Genomic DNA, 17,492 nt, shown 5'->3' with positions numbered 1-17,492 from the left:
TTGTTCAACAAATGTAAAGCTGTGGAACAAAACATGAAGCTTACTTCCATTCTCCTTCCCTTTGTGCTGTCCTTTGAGAGCCAGTCGAAGCTGTCATAAAAATTTTCTGAAACGTGTGACTTTAATACGATCTAGACTCGTGGTTTTTCCTATTGATCTCAGGTGCTTGGCTTTTCTGCTGCATTTCTCCTCCAGAAAGAAACAATCGAGTTTTGTTTTAAAATATCAGCATCCGAATTTGAAATCTCAACCAAAACGCCATTTTGATTTAATTTCCGACAACCGGCCCCGCTTTTAGACCCCTCTTTTATTTTCTCCGTGTCCTTTTTCTTCTGCAGTGTCTTGGATATGTTCCCCCGTGATTATAAATAGATTCTAATTAGCTCCTCCAGCCATGGGCAATAGAATTGTTCATCAAGTGGGGACTGCACTCTGAACACTTCATACATTAAAGCTTGTGCAAAAGACACAGAAGAAGCAAATCCGCAGAGCTTCAAGTTATTATTTTTTTCCTTTTATACATTTTTTCCCAGTTCAACAATAATTCTGCGATGCAATCAGTTTTCTTTGTGGTTAGGAGGATTCGAAGGTCATTCAGACCCAGAATGTAATAAAGCAAAAAATCTGATCCAGATGAAGAAGAACCAAATGAAAGGTCTTTTTTTTCAATCCTACTCGTCAACCATCTAATAATTAGCAGAATTTAGTTGACTTGTTTAGCTTAATACCTATTTAATGTCCTGCCATTATTAATATCTTCAACAACGATGTGTGGTTGAACTTTAATGAAACTATTAGGAATTCTTGAACATCAACAAAGTCATTTTGATTAAAAATGGCCATCTCAAAATAGTTGGCTGTAACTCAGTTAATATTCTAAGCCTTGTTATTGTACCTTAGAGATATTTCCAACATCTACTCTGCAACTGTGTGCACAGATGCACACATTTAAAGACCAAGTTCACTGGGAAACAGTTTTTTACTTGTTATGTTTGAAATATGTCCAGTCAATCTAAGTTTAACTTGCAGGCTTCTACCCCTATTTCCTGCATTAGCTTCTGACAGAAAATAGACGAGGAAACTCTTGGATCAGAGAAGCATGATAATTGCACGTCATATTGCCAAATTCCCAGTCATGGACTCCTCCATCGTGACTCATGATTTGGGAGGCTGTTGTAGATTTAGATTCCAGCTGAGAGCAGAGTGCCCCTTTGCTAGCAGAAGCAAACTGTTAGCATTCACAACTCCACACCACAGCAGAACTCCTCCAGGATTGTGTTAATTATGGGGATGAAACATCAACGTTGCAATGAAAACGGAGTCAGTGGTAGAGTTGCGTTACTGTTAGCCAGTCTCCAAAACCTGCCATCTTGTGCTCCACTCTGCTCTGGCTCACTTCTAGTTCCTGAAACAGGAGCACCAGAGCTTTTTTTCCACACCGATCCTCTTTAAACCTTTGAAAAAATTATGAATAATTCCATAAATTTTCAACAAAAGGATTTTAGTTTGAAACATGAAAGACAGTGGGCTGTAATTATTCCTTCACGGAATGCTGGAATTTGAATTATTTATGTTTTCTTCACCACTTCTGTTAATTTTTTAAGCTAACTTCTCATTTTTGTAGAACAGAGTTTATGATGTTCTCTGGCTTCACAGCAGAAATCCCACGACTGCTGATGTTACTTTTGGTGAGTCTTGGCTCAGTTGAAAAACATCTTTTAAGCACATTAGTATGGCTAAATGCTTTTATTTTATTTTATTTTGATCAGAGGTAGGCTTCGGTAAATTCATGACCAAAATGTCTCCATTCTTTGTCTTGACAGTTACTTTGGTCAAAATAAAATAAATCCTTTAAATTACTGCAACTGAAAGCTCTTCTGCTTCCCTTTTAAGAGATCCCATTCAATATACAGCATATTATGTTGCAAATCTCAGTCTGAAACATTCAAAAACTAGATTTCTGGAATTATACATTAAAATGTGTTTTATGCTGCAGCTTCTTGAAAAGTGCAGTTCTTTAAACTGAAATAGAGATTTTATAAATGTGTTTTGCATGTCACAGCAGCAACTAGGATGTGATTATTGTGAAACATATTGAAACAACAAGGAAATACCTGCTTCTACAATGAGCTCTCCCAGCTTCAGGTTTCATGTTTCTAGACTTCTCTATTACATCACCATTTGTTCAGCTGGCAGCTGTAATATTATTCTACTAAAGCCTTTCACCCTGAGTACCATTAATGCTAAATCTCTAAAGCAAGAAGCAAGAGAAATGTTATTTTTTAATGTATGTTTTCAACCTGAATTCTGTAGCAATACTTAATTCTGATTTGAAGGCGCAAACATTATTAATTTTGACTGCTGCTGCATCTTGTTTTGTCTTAAAACTTCAGCATTTGTGTATTTTATGCACAATAACTTCATATTTATAAATCTTGTGTAATAACTTTGTTCACTCATTTGGATTCAAATCATCACAGTAAAAAGAATCAATAAACTTTTATTATTTAGGGTAAAAAAAATTTTTGTAAATTGACAGCAACATGAAACATTGCATCTATATGATAATTTGGCTTTTGGACTAACTCACAGCCATTGTAATAGTTTTTATTATTCATTTAAATTACTGTTAATAGCCAAAAGGCATCAATTACTCTGAACAACTAAAGGACTTCCTGGAGCGTGTACCTATTCAGTGTGTAATTATGCTTTACTTTGCAGAAGTGGCTTATATTTACTGAAGCATATGACTGATTATAATTATATAAACTTGTGTCATGAATTAGCATTAGAGTATATTTATAAATTGATTAAATGTATACACGTAGCTAAGTAGGCCCCCGGCTCAATGCTTGAACATTTACCAGCAAATTTAAATGTTTGAAAGTCTAAAAGTAAGACTTTTTTAAAATTATTATTATAAAACACATATAGATCAGAGAAAATAACAAACATTTCATCCATGAACTTTACAACGTTCAACATAAATGTGGGGGAGAAAAGCAAAAAATGAACATTTTATTATAAACGCAGACGATTAATGGTTTAAAAAATAGTGTTAGAATAAGCTGTCAGGTTCAAGCTGAACACAAAGGAGTAATGATAAAAGAAGAGTCACACTGCCACCTGCCTGTTCCTCAACAGCACAATCCGAACTAACAAACATGCTCTATTTCTCACATATGTATGTACGTAGTGCAAATTAAAATAGATATCTAACCAAAATATACATCTTAAAACTGTGGTTTTACAGGACATTTAGTTTTGTGCTGATTATTGTGTTTTTAAAAATGCAAAAAATTAGCTTCAAATTTCTCAAGAGATTTGTTCATTGATTTTAAAATAAAGTATTTTATGCAAAAAGTAGAGCTATTGATCTACTAGCATGTGGATGTCATACAAAAATAATTTTATAAAATGATTAGGTTCAAATTCACCACGATTGTAATAAAACTCTTGAAACTTTATTCGCCATGCTCATTTTGAAATAAAATCACTAGCGTATTTGTAGCACATCTGCAAACAGCTGCCTTGTACATTTCAGGGTAACTGGGTCAGCACTGGTTAGTGGTAAACACACACCAGCTCACAGGTTATAACTCAGTAAGTGACACCAGCACGTCAATGTCAGAACACACTGCTGTCCAGTAACTTGATATTGGGTGCCACACTGGTCAAAAACTGTGGCTTATTTTAAGATGCAGTCATTGTTGCAAACAGGAACCAATTACTTCCACAACGTCATACAATAGCAATGATGATGTCTTATTAAAAACAAACAACAAAGTAATGTCACACACGAACAAATTATTTTTAAAGCAAGAGTCTACTAAAGTGTACTAAAACGTTAGAAACAGGTTGGATTGGAGTTTTAATTTTTAATGTGGTATTGTGCTCAGTGCAGATGACAAATGTTCTTTCATACTGAAATCTCCTAGAGTTATATGTCAAAGATTTGGTTTCAAACTAGAAAAATATAATGAATCTGCGTCTAAAGCGTTTTCGCTTTAATGTCATTTACCCAGTGTGTTGGTGCCAGGGGCGTGTCCAGAGAGTGGCCTGGATAGCACATGTCACCCTTGGAATATTATTGGCCACCCTGCTGAGTTCCATTAAAGATAACTACATCATCCACAAAAGGACAAGACCTGGACGTGCCACTGGTTCATTTTTGCAGGTGATTATTTTTAAAATGCATGAAAAATAAAAGCTTTCATTATTCAACATAAAAGAAACATGAGCTTTGATTTAAAAAAATATATTTTTATAGCATATTTACTCTGCAATGGGTCACCCACAGTTGCACTTAAGACATTTTTGAACTTATCCATATTATGATAAAATTTCCATTAGACATATTTTTTATCTTGTTCATTGTTATTATTAGTAGTAGTAGTGGTGGTGTTATATTATTATTATTATTATTATTATTATTATTATTATTATTATTAGTAGTAGTAGTAGAAGTAGTAGTAGTAGTAGTAGTAGTAGTAGTAGTAGTAGTAGCAGTAGCGGTTTTAGGCACGGGCAGACAGGGCAGTTGCCCGGGGCGGCATTTTTTCATGACACAAAAGGGGCGCACAAGCGCTGAGTAAAAAAAAAAGAAAAAAGAAACCTGCGCCGCACCGAGGTTTTCTATTATCTGTCATATGACAGTGTCTGGATTGGAAACAGCAAGTTGGCGCCCCCTGCAGCTGCAGGCGCTCCGTGCACCGTGTGTGTGTGTATGGAGAACAGGAAGGGGAGGGGTGCGGCGGGAGAATTCACCTCTGGGTGGGTCCAAATGAAATGAGCTAGGGGCTGAATCAACTGTATCAACATGTTTAAAGTCGATCACATCTTGATGTTCTTCCATATTTCATTCATAATATCATAAACACAGGCCTATCATTCTTTCAGGTGTTTCTGAATTGTGTGAAATGGCCAAATAAAAAAGGAAAAACAAAACGATTTTGTGTTCACCCCCCCATCAAGGTCAAATAGTTTAGTCCTGACTAAAGGAAACTTATTGAGTCAAGAGCCAAACAGAAGAGATGAACATAAAAAGGCTAAAACCACCAGGTGCCCGATTCAGGAAAAAAAAAAAGAAAAAAGAGGAGAAAGATAAAGGTATGTTCGCTCTCATGATGCATGTTTTCAATTTTTTGAACCAGTTAACTGGGATTTTAACGGTTAAATTTGGTCAACTAATTGCTAACAGAGCTAATAGGGCTGAAATATTTAAACGAATATTCAAATGGTTCGAAAAAATTCCTTGAATCGTTTTTACTGATTCAAACTAGGATTTGTTAAATGCTCACTGCAGCCTGTGGCCCGCCTGAACAACAATAAACACATGTTGATCATGTTCACATAATAATAAATAAAACAACTCTACAAGCAGAAGAGAACTCCCCAGTCACCACTAACTATCCTGTTTATTTATTGCAGATGGCTCTACTGATTATTTTTTACATGATTTGTTCTGTAAAAGTTGGCATTTTTGGTAGTCTACAGTTTTTTTATGTCAGTTTAAATTACAATTTCAGAGGCAATTGTAAAATATTATGGATCATGATAAAGATCTATTGGAGATCTACCCCAACTTTTGGACTGCTCTGCCAGTCACTGTGGCTCAAGCTGAGAGGAGCTTTTCAAAACTTGATCAAGTCATACCTGAGGTCACCTATGTTTCAGGGGCGGCTCATTCACCTGGCTCTGATTAGTATCAATCACTCAGTAGGGGAGCAGATTTCATGTGATGACATTATTGATGACTTTGCATCAAGGTTAGGTTTTAATTTTAGTTTGTGTTTTCTGTTCTAAGTGCAGTGCTGTATAGTGATTATCTTTAGTTTGTTATGTGTTAAATATTTTTGCTATTTAGAATATTTATTATATATTATGTGCATATATTCTTAATATTTAGTTAGTTTAGTTGTTTTTGTATATTTGATTCTATATATTTTGATACAGTGTATAATGTATAGTGCTTTACATTCTGACAACTTCATAGTAATTAATGTAAATATGTGCAACTTAGAAAAATGAATGTTCAATAGTCGTTCTAATAAAACCTGCCTGTTTGTAGAAAACGTGTGTTCGTGCAGGTGGGGCGGTGTGGTGGTGGTGGGGGCGGTTGGGGGGGGGCGCTCAAAGGGGGCCTCGCCCGGGGAGTAATTCCATGTAGAACCGCCACTGAGTAGTAGTAGTAGTAGTAGTGGTGTTTATTTATTCGTTTAAAATTTCGTAATCAAGTAAAAAGTCAATATTTTGCATTGGCCAGCAGGTGGCGCGCATAGCTTAGGAAAGAAGTGCCATGGTTCATGCAAAGAATCGTTGACGTTTACCTACATTATTATCATTAACACTAATAATGTGGGCGTCTCACGAAGGAAATAAATAAAATGTGATTGACTGAGTAATTGAAACGCAGAACTTGTGATAATACACAACATTTTTGTTTATTTCTCATGCATGTGCAGGCTGAAAGACAACCCCTGGGGACCTTTAGGAAAGTTAACCCCTGCATGTGCAGCGTGTCTGGCAGTATGCAGGTTCCTTAAAATGCAATGCCTGGTTTGCAAAGGTATTGTGTGTTGTTTGTGAGTGTACGTGCGCGCGCCCATGAGTTCACGTTTGTTGCTGTGGGGGGTAGGGGGGGAGTGGGAGGGGGAGGGGGGGGAGATAAAATGAGGACGCTGTGGTGTCCCTGCCAGCATGAGGTAACATTGCGCGAGGTCTAAAACACCACCACTAATGCCAACTATCAGTACTCATATTTTTTAAAGAAACCTGGAAAGCTGACAGTGAGTTTCTTTGCTTCTTTTGGGAAAACATTTGCATAAACTGGAGCGTTCATTGTTGACCGTTCCTCTCCAAAAACTCCAGAATCCGCCTTTTCGCACTTACCCTGGCCATTATTTTATTTACTAAATGCTCATATCAATCCGCAGGGTCAGAGAGTATTTTGAAGAAATCGTAAAACGACTTGGGTGCAATTTATTGATGCCTGTGTTTTATCCGTGCGCTTATATATTTGCCAAACTCTTGAAATACTAATTTTAAATAAACCACGACGATGTGAAAATACGTGTCTGCTGTAGTTCTGCTCGGACGAGGTGGATCTAGTTTTTTTAAGAGCCTAGGGGGAGGAGGGTCTGTGCTTCGGTGCCACTTATCATTAGATATGGCCACCGTTATAGAGTACGCCGAAGCGTCATCCTCAACTTAATTTTATGATTTTTCTCATATATTTTTCAGCTCACATCGTTCGGCGGACACACTGTTATTTTGGGCAAGCTAATGTTTGTTTCTACACGTTTTTGGAGCCGGTTGTTACTGCGTGGCAGGCTGGTTGCGAGAGTCTCCTAACTGGCCGCTTCTGCTTGTCGCAGCTGAAGAAAATAGAACCAGTTGCCAAGCCAGCGGTCGGAACCGAACGTTTCCTTCTCCTCGTCGTTACACGTTCCTCAAGAATTTGAAGTTTTATCCACCGATTGGTTGCTCTTCTTTTTTGACAGCCACATGTGTTTTGGCTCTTGTTTGTTTTCATGTTAATGATCAAATTTTTGGGTGGCTAACATCAACTAGCTGTGTTACCCGAACTCGACAGCTGTCATTGGAGAAAAAGGAAAGTGATCTCCGCAAATGCCAGTGAAGCGGTTTTCTTTTGGATTTACATCAACGGCTTTTCCATCAAATGGGCAAAGTTGGGAATATCATTGCAACGCTGGGATATAATGATATGCGCTGTGCATTTTTGAGAACTGCGGTCTTGTTTCATTGGAGAGAAGCTAGCTGCTAGCTGGCTGGTTGATAAAACGTTTCATCCCCCCATTATTTTGGGACATGAAGAGGACAATTCGCTGTCCATAGGGCTGGGAAGGTAATATACAATGTCAACTTTCATTTCTTTTCATGCAAGCTTAGATTTAGCCTGACATTGGCCTTTTTAGAGAGTCAGAGCCAACACTATCTTCCATTCTAATGCTGAAGGGGGTGTTTGTCGCCACCTCGGCTCTCATGACTCAGACTATTCAACGGAACGGAACGTAAAGGGAAGGTTCATTGGTGTATAAAACCCGACAACGACGCGTTTGTGCCGTGCGTTTTACACATTACAACAAAATAAACAATCACACATCACGACACAAGTGTAGAGTTAAAAGTAGATCTCTAACAGACGCCGTCGTGCAATGTAACATTTACTCTTTTTAGTTTAGTTCCTCGGAACAGTTCCGTTTCATTGAATAGACCGAGCCTTTGTGTGTTGGGCACAAATCCCGGTCAGACTCGATTGGAGGTTGATGATGCAGTCAAAGTTACGTGTAAAATGTCCTGCCGTCCACACTAATGCATTAAGCGTTAGCAACAAAAGCTGAATCGGCTACGTGAAATGTTTTGATGCAGGTTGTAGTTTCTAAACGACGAGTTGGTTAACTACTGGGAACCTGTTTGCTACATGAGCCAATTTCAAAGTTGATTGCTGGATGTATGGCTTAATCGAATCTAATCTGTTGTATGTAGTTATGTATGAAACGTGTATTTATTTCTACTAGCACTGTCTGTAACTAGAAATGATGTCAGTGCTACTTTTTGTCGCTGTTTCCGTGGAAAAGCGATAGAGTTGTACACAACAGGCTAACATGGCATTAGCACCGAGCAGCTGCTTTGTGCCCAGGCTTGGTTTAACAAAAGCTAACGCTAACATGTTTTAATTTGAATCCCTGGTGGTCGTGATTGCCTGAAATACCCAACCACTGCATGCCCTAGCCATCTATAACATTATTATTGTCATCATTTGATTTTGTGCTATTATATATTAACACATAATCTGGTGTCTATCCAACATAGTTATGCTGAAGAGCACCTGTTTCTTGGCTAAAGACTTTACCCTCAGCATCCACAGTATCATCCACAAACGCTTGATTTACACAGTTGTCGATGTAAATAATACTTTTCTTGTAGTTACAAATCCTTTTAGTTCACCTTAAAGTAAGGCAGCTGAATCGTTAAATTCATTTTGTAAGGATCAAAAGTGCATAATGACTCAAGTATTTAAGTGTAATAAGTTAAAAACCTTTTGTATCACTTTTTACAAAAACATTTTAACTAGTTTCCCTATTCTTTATCATAATAACACATCACTAGCAGATGCATTAGCATGCATGTTGATGGATGTACAGTGCATCAAGAAAGTATTCAATCACCTTTTCCACATTGTATGGTACTACCTTATCAAGTGGATTAAATTAATGTTTTCCCTCAAAATTCAACACATCCCACATTCACAAACTGAGAAATATTTAATTTTCAGGTTTTTGCAAGTATATTGGTAACACTTTACAATAAGGATCCCTGGATTAACTTTACTTAGTGCATTTTCAAGCATTAATAAGCCAAGGGTCCCCTTACTAACGTTATTGTTGTGTCCTTAGAGTTAGGACAATGGGCATGGGGGGGGGGGGTCTCCTTAGTAATGCATTACATAATATGGTTAAGCAGTTGCTAATACTTTATTTAATGGTTTATCAATGCTTAATAATGCACTATATAACATTAATATCATGCATGCTAGAGTGTTTGGAGCCTTTGTCATGGAGCTCAAAATAGAACTCCTGTTTTCACTCATCATCTTTGAGATTTTTCTGCAGATTTTTTGGAGTATCCCAGGGGTAAAATCAGTTGATTGACATGATTTGGACAGGCACACACACCTTTCTATATAAGGTTATGCCTGATTTATACTTCTCTGTCTGCGTTGGTGCGGAGACACGCAACGCCATTATGTGTCGGCGCAAGGGCTCTCAGACAGGCTCACAGAGGGTGACGGAGACATACCCAAAATTTTAAACATCCATCAAAAGTGACGGAGACTGCAAGCTTGTGATTGGTCAGGATGCCGCTTCTTGTAAATTTGTCAACAGCCCCGCTGTAGCTCCTTTAAAAAGTAAACAGATATTTAGCGGCAGACCCAGAACAGATTGAAGAACGCATCGTGGAAAAAAAGTCCAAAAATATGAACATTTATTCATACGTGAGTAAAGGAGTACAAAATACAGAGCAAACGTGGACGGAAACGACAGAAAATGTGGGTTTAGAGGTGGATGAGAATGACAAATTTGTCTGTGGTATAAAGTCTCTGAAATATATAAATACATTAGTAAATACACTATCGGGGATCTGATACATAAGTGTTTTGGTGGCAGGATACCACAGAACAGCGCTACGCCCTCTGTTGTCCTGGTGGGATATTGCTTTGCAGCATTCCGCTGCATAATGATAGGGCTGCAGCTATCGAATATTTTTGTAATTGAGTACTCTGTTGAATCTTTTATCGATTAATCAAGTACTCTAATAAATTACCCTTTTGTGTTTGTAAACCATTATATCAAATAGCATGTTATAAAATGTGAAAGACCTCTTAAAATGAGCAAGCAATTGCCAGTTATTCAAGTTTTATTAAAAATTAGTTTTCAAAACTTCAGCACTTCAACTTTACTTCACAGTAAACAAATGCCTGCGCAAAAAATAAATATACAACCTGAGCCGATTTTTCCCTCGTGCGAGAATCTACTAGCCGGCAACTAGGAGGATAACTGTTGAAGTAGTGCTGCGAGCGGCTGCGGCTCAAACAGCACCAGAACCGCTCACGGCGCATGCGCAAACATGGCTCGCCAGCTATTTCCCTATTAACACACGTCCGTTTTAATTCCTACACTTGTTTTTTCTCACACAATAACAAGGATTGTCGAGAAAGCATGTTTGCCGTGGTTATGTCAAATTATACTGATCACAAAACATTCACTTTCTTTCGTTTTCCTCCGCCACTCTCATAAATACCTGTGTCCTCCTGCAGCAATCCCGAGGGACAACAGACATCAATAACGACACAATAAAAAGTCTGATGTGTTGTGTAAAAACCGCTATTTTTAGCACATTTTTAGGTCCGACGTGTTGCTACCAGACGCACAGGGTAAGCTGAAACTGAGTGCTACAAACGAAAAAGTCGCACAGTGTCCGCAGAATATGTAGCGGACCTCCGAGTCCGCTTGCAGAAGTGACATTTACAGGTTCTGCAGCATCGAGGATGTGGCGTTGTGGTAGGCTAAATCCATTTTACAGTATTTACACTGGACTAGGGCTGCAACAAACGATTATTTGGATAATCGATTAATCAGATGGGGTCTCGACACGATTAATCGGATTACATTGGGAAATTTTTAAAAACTGCTAGGGAAACGTTATTTCTCTCCTTCCTTCACTTTATTTAACACAACATTATTAGAAAACAGTTCAATAGCAGAAAAACAACATGCCATCACCTAAATTGTCTTATAAGGTGTATAGACAGAGACCCTAAGCTACATCTATCTGTGACCTAAAATGCTTGGTCCAAGTTAAACAGCTTAAGGGCAATTCTCATCTGTTTTGTTTGATCTCATCTGTTAACATTTATTTTAAATGTAATTAAACATAGGCTGTGAATTAATCAAAATTGATCACTATTTCCAAAAATGACTGAAAAAATACCAAATAAAACAAAATAAATGAATGCCATCCTCCTTGCGATGATGCCCTGGGCAACTGCCATAAAGTCACATCAAGAAATGCTGCTGATCATTCCAACGATCCCAAATAGACTCACATTAGGCCACATGAAAGCAACTGAACCCAAAAATATATTAACCAGTATATAACTGCACTCTCACACAACACGCCTGCAGCAACAGTTAGGACTCCTCCCTCCCTTTTAAAAGCGTTTTTGCTTCCGAGGACATTGTGGTTGTAAAACCACATGCTAGTAGTCTGGCCCCGGTGTGATCAACCAGTTTCTGCGGGAATGTGACGGCGGAACCAGGGCCAGATTAACACTTTGTTGTACCCTGGGCAACAATATTCAAGGGCTCCATCATCACGACCCGAGGATCACCATAATGTGGTCACATACAGAATATTTTACTGTAATATGCAGTAAATATACTCAATACTTGAATGCCTGACAACACGTAACCTGCCCAGAGTAACCTTTGACCCACCTCGTGTGGACTGACCAATGAGGAGAGGGTCTTAACTTGAGGCCCTCTCTTCATTGGTTAGTCTGCATGAGACTGACTCTCAACTGACGTTCAAAGTCATAGGCAGCGAAGCGTCTCTGTGCAGCGCAAAAGCCCGGGTGGACAGTTTGTTTAATGTAGGGTGATCATATTTCCATTTCCAAACAAGAGGACAGGGGATCTGTGCCTATGACGTCACACTATGGCAACGCCACACAAACCATGTTGGGACCCATTTTTTGTAAGAACTAAATTAATATCAGATTCTGCCAATAAAAGGGCTCTAAAACAATTCATATGTAAATATTTTGCATATTTAATGCAAAATCTCATTTTTCTGCTTTAGTTCTGCAACAAGGTTTTATTAATAATAAATTATTATACCTTTTGTTTTACTACAGCATCGGTAAGCTTCCTGTGCACAGATTATCAAGGATGCTTGTTTCAGCTGTGAGATTAGACGATAGGATCAATGAAAAAATAAGTTGTCACACACTCCATGGAAACTTTCAGAGAATCCACAAATAGCGGCTTTCAAATGGTTTTGTTACTTTTTGCAAGTTTAGAAAAGAAGCAGATGAGACAGCATGTCTGATTATTTAGTTTTTCATCTGATAATATTAGAACATGTCAGTAATGTCTGAGGGGCTTTTATAAACACCGTATAACTAATACTCCTGGAGAGGGTATGAATTACACAGAGGCTTCTGGGGAGCCCAGTTATGGGGGGGGGGGGGGGGGGGGGCATTTTGCCTTGGCCCCCAAAATGTCTTGAAACGGCCCTGGGTGTGTGACTGAGTTTTGAAGGTGATCTGAATTGTATCAGATGTATAAATATGACATGTGTGTAACTTATTGTTTTTTACTGTTAAAAACGTGTAGTGGAGATAAATCTACCTACATTTTACTTTTCAACACTTTGTTTTGTTTTCTTGTTTTTATTTAACTATTTTCCTGTCCTGTCTGTCTCTAATCTTCCTGCATCTCCTCATAATTCTCCAGAAAATCTGTCGCCTGGATTCTTACCTTTTCACCTCATCAGTTACTTTTGAGCAGATCATCTCCTGACCCTAAGCGCAGAGCGCGTTTCGATGCTGCGTGAGGTGACATCACCACAGCACAGGTGATGAGCTCCGCAGTAGCGCGCTTCAGGCACAAATAAGACAGAAAATAGAGAACATGTGCAGACAAGATGTGTCTGCACATGTGCTAATTATAGTTTTTTGGTTGCGCCACTTTGAGAATGGACCGTGCGCTGGAAGCAGCTGCCTGGATCGCTGCGCAGCAATACGGAACCGGTTCACAGCAGCACAAAGTCTGCAGGCTCTCCCTCGCGCTGATCTGCCGGTACCGGCTCTCCCTCGCGCTGATCTGCCGGTACCGGCTCTCCCTCGCGCTGATCTGCCGGCTCTCCCTCGCTCTGATCTGACTTGCTCTGGTCTCCGCGCAACGGCGGGCGGGAGGGGGGCGCTTTTGGAAGAGTTGTGCAACACAACGAATCGATGACGCAATTCGTTGCCAACGCTTTTAGTAATCGATTTTCATCGAATTTATCGATTCGTTGTTGCAGCCCTACACTGGACTACGTTTTCCGCCTTACGACGTGAAAAATGGTCCCACACCTTTGACATTTTCTGTCTTTTTTGCACTCCACCGGGGTCCACGTTGTCCGCCATGGCTTAAGAGAAAGTTAAGTTACACTCGCGTGTGCATTCAGTGCAGTGTGCATGTGCGTCACTTATTTCGTTCCGGGTGAAACATGACCCTGGGTGATTGCAAAGCCATGAATTAATTAAACATGAATTAACTGAAGCCTCGAGGCAGAGAATTTGACTCAAGGCTTTTTTTGTACTCAAATTATTCGAGGTACTCGAGGAATCGTTTCAGCCCTACATAATGAATATTTTCTCTGTCTGTAGAAAATGTCTATCGTTGCTCCAATGTTAACACCTCAGTTAGGTGTTCTATGGCAGTATTTTATGTAAAGATGCACCTTTTGACATGCCCATGCACGCTAGCTATGCATAAACAAACATGGAGGAAGACCAAAGCGAACGCGGTTCAGACCAGGGTACTTTTCATCAGGATGACCTGCCAACCCAAACTGAGGTGCTTGTACCTAAAAAGGGGCAACTTCTGTTGCATGGATGTGGTTTGGATATAGGAAGGCTGAAGTGGACCAGAAATATTTCAAAGGCACAGTTGAAAAATGTATATCAAATATCTTTCATTATTGAGTTTTTGTATAACTAGAACATGCTTTGATCTTTTATTTTTGTTACTGTTTTTAATGAGATATCTTGATCCATTTTTGTTCACTAAAGACATTGCGTCAAATGTGAAATAGCTGCAAACAATACCATGCAAAGAGAGTAGGCCTATCTAACAAACAAAGCTCCTGTCTTGCATTTAAAACATTCAAATTTAACTTGGATGACTCATTCTAAAGCTTTGTTTGAATTGTGGTTTGGTTAAAAAAAATTGATTTTCTTTTGTGGAATTTTCCATTAGTTTTTCTGAAGAATATCCATATTGACAAATGTTTTTGGGTTACAAATGTGATGGCTATGCGCATTGTGTGTTTGGGGAAAAAACATGTAAAAATTCTTCATATTTCATAGATACTTGTTTAATTTTCTTTTAGGGTAACACTGGAACAGGCCTGAATAGAATGCCTTTCTGAATAAAGATAAACTAGGTTATTTTGAATTAAATTACCTTGGAAGTAAACCTTGGTATAAATAAACAAGTGGAAAACCATCAAACACAGTCAGCTTTGACCTTGGACATTTATCAATTGGGGAATCATATTAACATCACCCATCAGGATCTTTTGAATTTCATTAGATTTTGACATCAGTGTTTTCAGACTACATCGCTGTAAAGTTATGCAAAACTTCAGATGTTTTGCAATATTTCTTGAGGTTTATTTTTTCTTTAAATTTGTTAATATTTCAGTACACTGTTTGGCTGTTATGAGCCAATGTCTGAATTGAAATACTTAAGCCCTTTTCAGATAGACATTCTGGAACATTTGTGGACAATTCAATCCGGTTTTTAACCGGAACTGTGTTTTCAGACACACCACTTTTGTACCAGAACTTGTCCTTTCGGTTGCGTTCACACAGCAGGGAAAAGTTCCAGATGTCTGACGGTGGCGGGGGGTGAGGTTGGGTTGGGGGGGGGGGGGGGGGGGGGGAATTGGACTTATGTTAAGAAGAAGAAAATATCATTTCTATAGCGCCTCTCAAGATAAAAATCACGAGGCGCTTAAGCATAATTCTGCGCACACGAAGACGCATAAGAGACCTGGATGATGAAGCTCAATGGTTAAAGGAATCACTGAAGCGGTGTGAAGCGCTCCGTCGCGTGTCTAGACGGTACTGTAGGAGGCGAGCTGCCGTGGTTCGCCGCATGCTACAGGAGCGGGCTATCTAGGTGCACACAGCGTCCCCCGGTCCCCTCCTCCTCCCCCTTCCTCTTGTCCGGAACTTTATCTCACCAGTCTGAAGCAGCCACCCTGTCCGTAACAATTCCGGACCTGTTACTAGGGGCTTCGTCCGGATAAATTCCGGAACACGTTATCCGGATGTTTGTATTCAGACAAGGTCTTACGGACAGATTCCGGAACATTTCCGTTTTTCATGGCCTGTCTGAAGGGGGCTTTAATGATATAAAATTAAATATTTTTCTGTCCTTTAATCTATTTAGAAAATAATATTTCTATTTTAAGTGATTGCAGTGTGTGGTTCCATCAACCCACAGCAGCCATACTGTTGCAACTGTTGCTTGTAAATAAAGCTGTAACGTATGTAAAGGGGCAGCAGTAGCTCAGGTGGTAGAGCGGGTTGCCTCATGATCGGAGGGTCATGGGTTCGTTTCCAGCTCCCGCCAGGGGTATCCTGCTGTTGTGTCCTTGGGCAAGACACTTCACCCAACTTGCCTGTGTTAGTGGTGGTCAGAGGGGCCGACGGCGCCAAATGGCAGCCTCGCCTCTGTCAGACCTCCCCAGAGCAGCTGTGGCTCCAAGCAGCTTACCATCACTAGCAGTGTGTGAATGTGAGAGTGTGTGAAAGCGTCTTTGGGTGTCTAGAAAAGCGCTATATAAGTTCAATGCATTATTATTACTATTATTATTATTATTAAGAAAATGACATAGGAGATAAAATGAAACTCCAACATTGTCATTCTCAGCAGCTCCAGATATTCTCTTGACTCTTTTGTTTGTTATAAGCATAATGATTTACAGTGGGATACAAAAGTTGAGCAGCCTTGTTAGTCCTCATGATTTTCCTGTAAATATTGTTGGTTGTTATGATAAAACATTTCAGTTAAATATACCATATAGGAGACCTACACAGTGATATTTGAGAAGTGAAACAAAGTTTATAGGATTTACAGAACATGTGCAATAATTGTTTGAACAAAATTAGGCAGGTGCATAAATATGGGCACTGTTGTTGTTTTGATTTCAAAACCATTAGAACTAATTATTGGAACTCAAAATTGGTTTGGTAAGCTCGGTGACCCTAGACTTCCATACACAGCTGAATCCAATTATGAGAAAGAGTTTTTAACGGGACCAATTGTAAGTTTCCTTCCTCTTTGAATGCATTGTTGGTTCTTTTTTAAAACACAGAAAAGGTTTATTTTTTACCTTGCTGTTGACAGTTTCGTTTGCGGCTGCGAACTTCCTCAGAGCTGACGCTAATGGTGGCGTCACTTCCTACTCCGTTTATCCACGGGCAGCAGAAAACGTTGTTGCCCTCTGCTGCTGAAGCAGAAAGGACAATAAAGAAGTCAGCCGTAACTGATCACTGCACAAGAGAAAATTATATAATGGACTGGGACAACACAAGGATCATAAACACCGAACAACAAAAATACAAAAGATGGATAAAGGAAGCCATAGAGATAAGGAGACATGGATGTGGGACTATGAACAGAGATGATGGGGTTTACACATTGGATTGTGCATGGGACTGCGTCATCGGAGAGGGGAGAGCGGGCAGCAGAGGGTGACAACGTCCTCTGCTGCCCGCGGATAAACGGAGTAGGAAGTGACGCCGCCATCGGCATCCGCTCTGAGGAAGTTCGCAGCCGCGAACGAAACTGTCAGCAGCAAGGTAAAAAGAAAACTTCTGTGTTTAAAAAAATAACCAACAATGCAGTTAGAAAAGCAACACTGTAGGAACATACCAAAGATCATCCTCTTTGAATATTCTCTGATTTATAGCAACATGGGGGTCTCAAATCAACTCTCACATGACCTGAAAACAAACGATTGTTCACAATTATATTTTAGGCCTTTAGGGGAAGGATACAGAAAGCTGTTTCAGAGATTTCAGCTGCCTGTTGTTACAGTTAGGAACATATTGAGGTGATGGAAAACCACAGGCACAGTTCAAGTCAAGGCTCTAAGTGGCAGACCAAGAAAAAGCTGGGATAAATGGA

The 17,492-nt window shown here is 39.3% G+C and overlaps 1 protein-coding gene across 7 annotated transcripts in view; it reads left to right on the top strand.

Annotated features, from left to right (window-relative positions):
* Positions 1–5,088: 5,088 nt before the first annotated feature.
* The window catches only part of kmt2cb (lysine (K)-specific methyltransferase 2Cb), a 98,982-nt gene continuing 86,578 nt past the window's right edge, over positions 5,089–17,492 (top strand). For 6 of the 7 annotated variants that reach the window (XM_015956868.3, XM_015956870.3, XM_015956871.3 and 3 more), the window contains exon 1: positions 7,641–7,867. The gene's annotated coding sequence lies outside the window, so the exon portion shown is untranslated. Of the gene's footprint in view, positions 5,110–7,640; positions 7,868–17,492 lie in introns of those variants that run through there. The other variant, XM_070556093.1, reaches the window with a different exon arrangement.

The sequence above is a fragment of the Nothobranchius furzeri genome, chromosome 11 (genome assembly GCF_043380555.1).
Source record: "Nothobranchius furzeri strain GRZ-AD chromosome 11, NfurGRZ-RIMD1, whole genome shotgun sequence".
Lineage (NCBI taxonomy): Eukaryota > Metazoa > Chordata > Actinopteri > Cyprinodontiformes > Nothobranchiidae > Nothobranchius > Nothobranchius furzeri.
The sequence above is the reverse complement of the archived record's forward strand: the minus strand, read 5'-3'. Positions and strand labels throughout refer to the sequence as shown.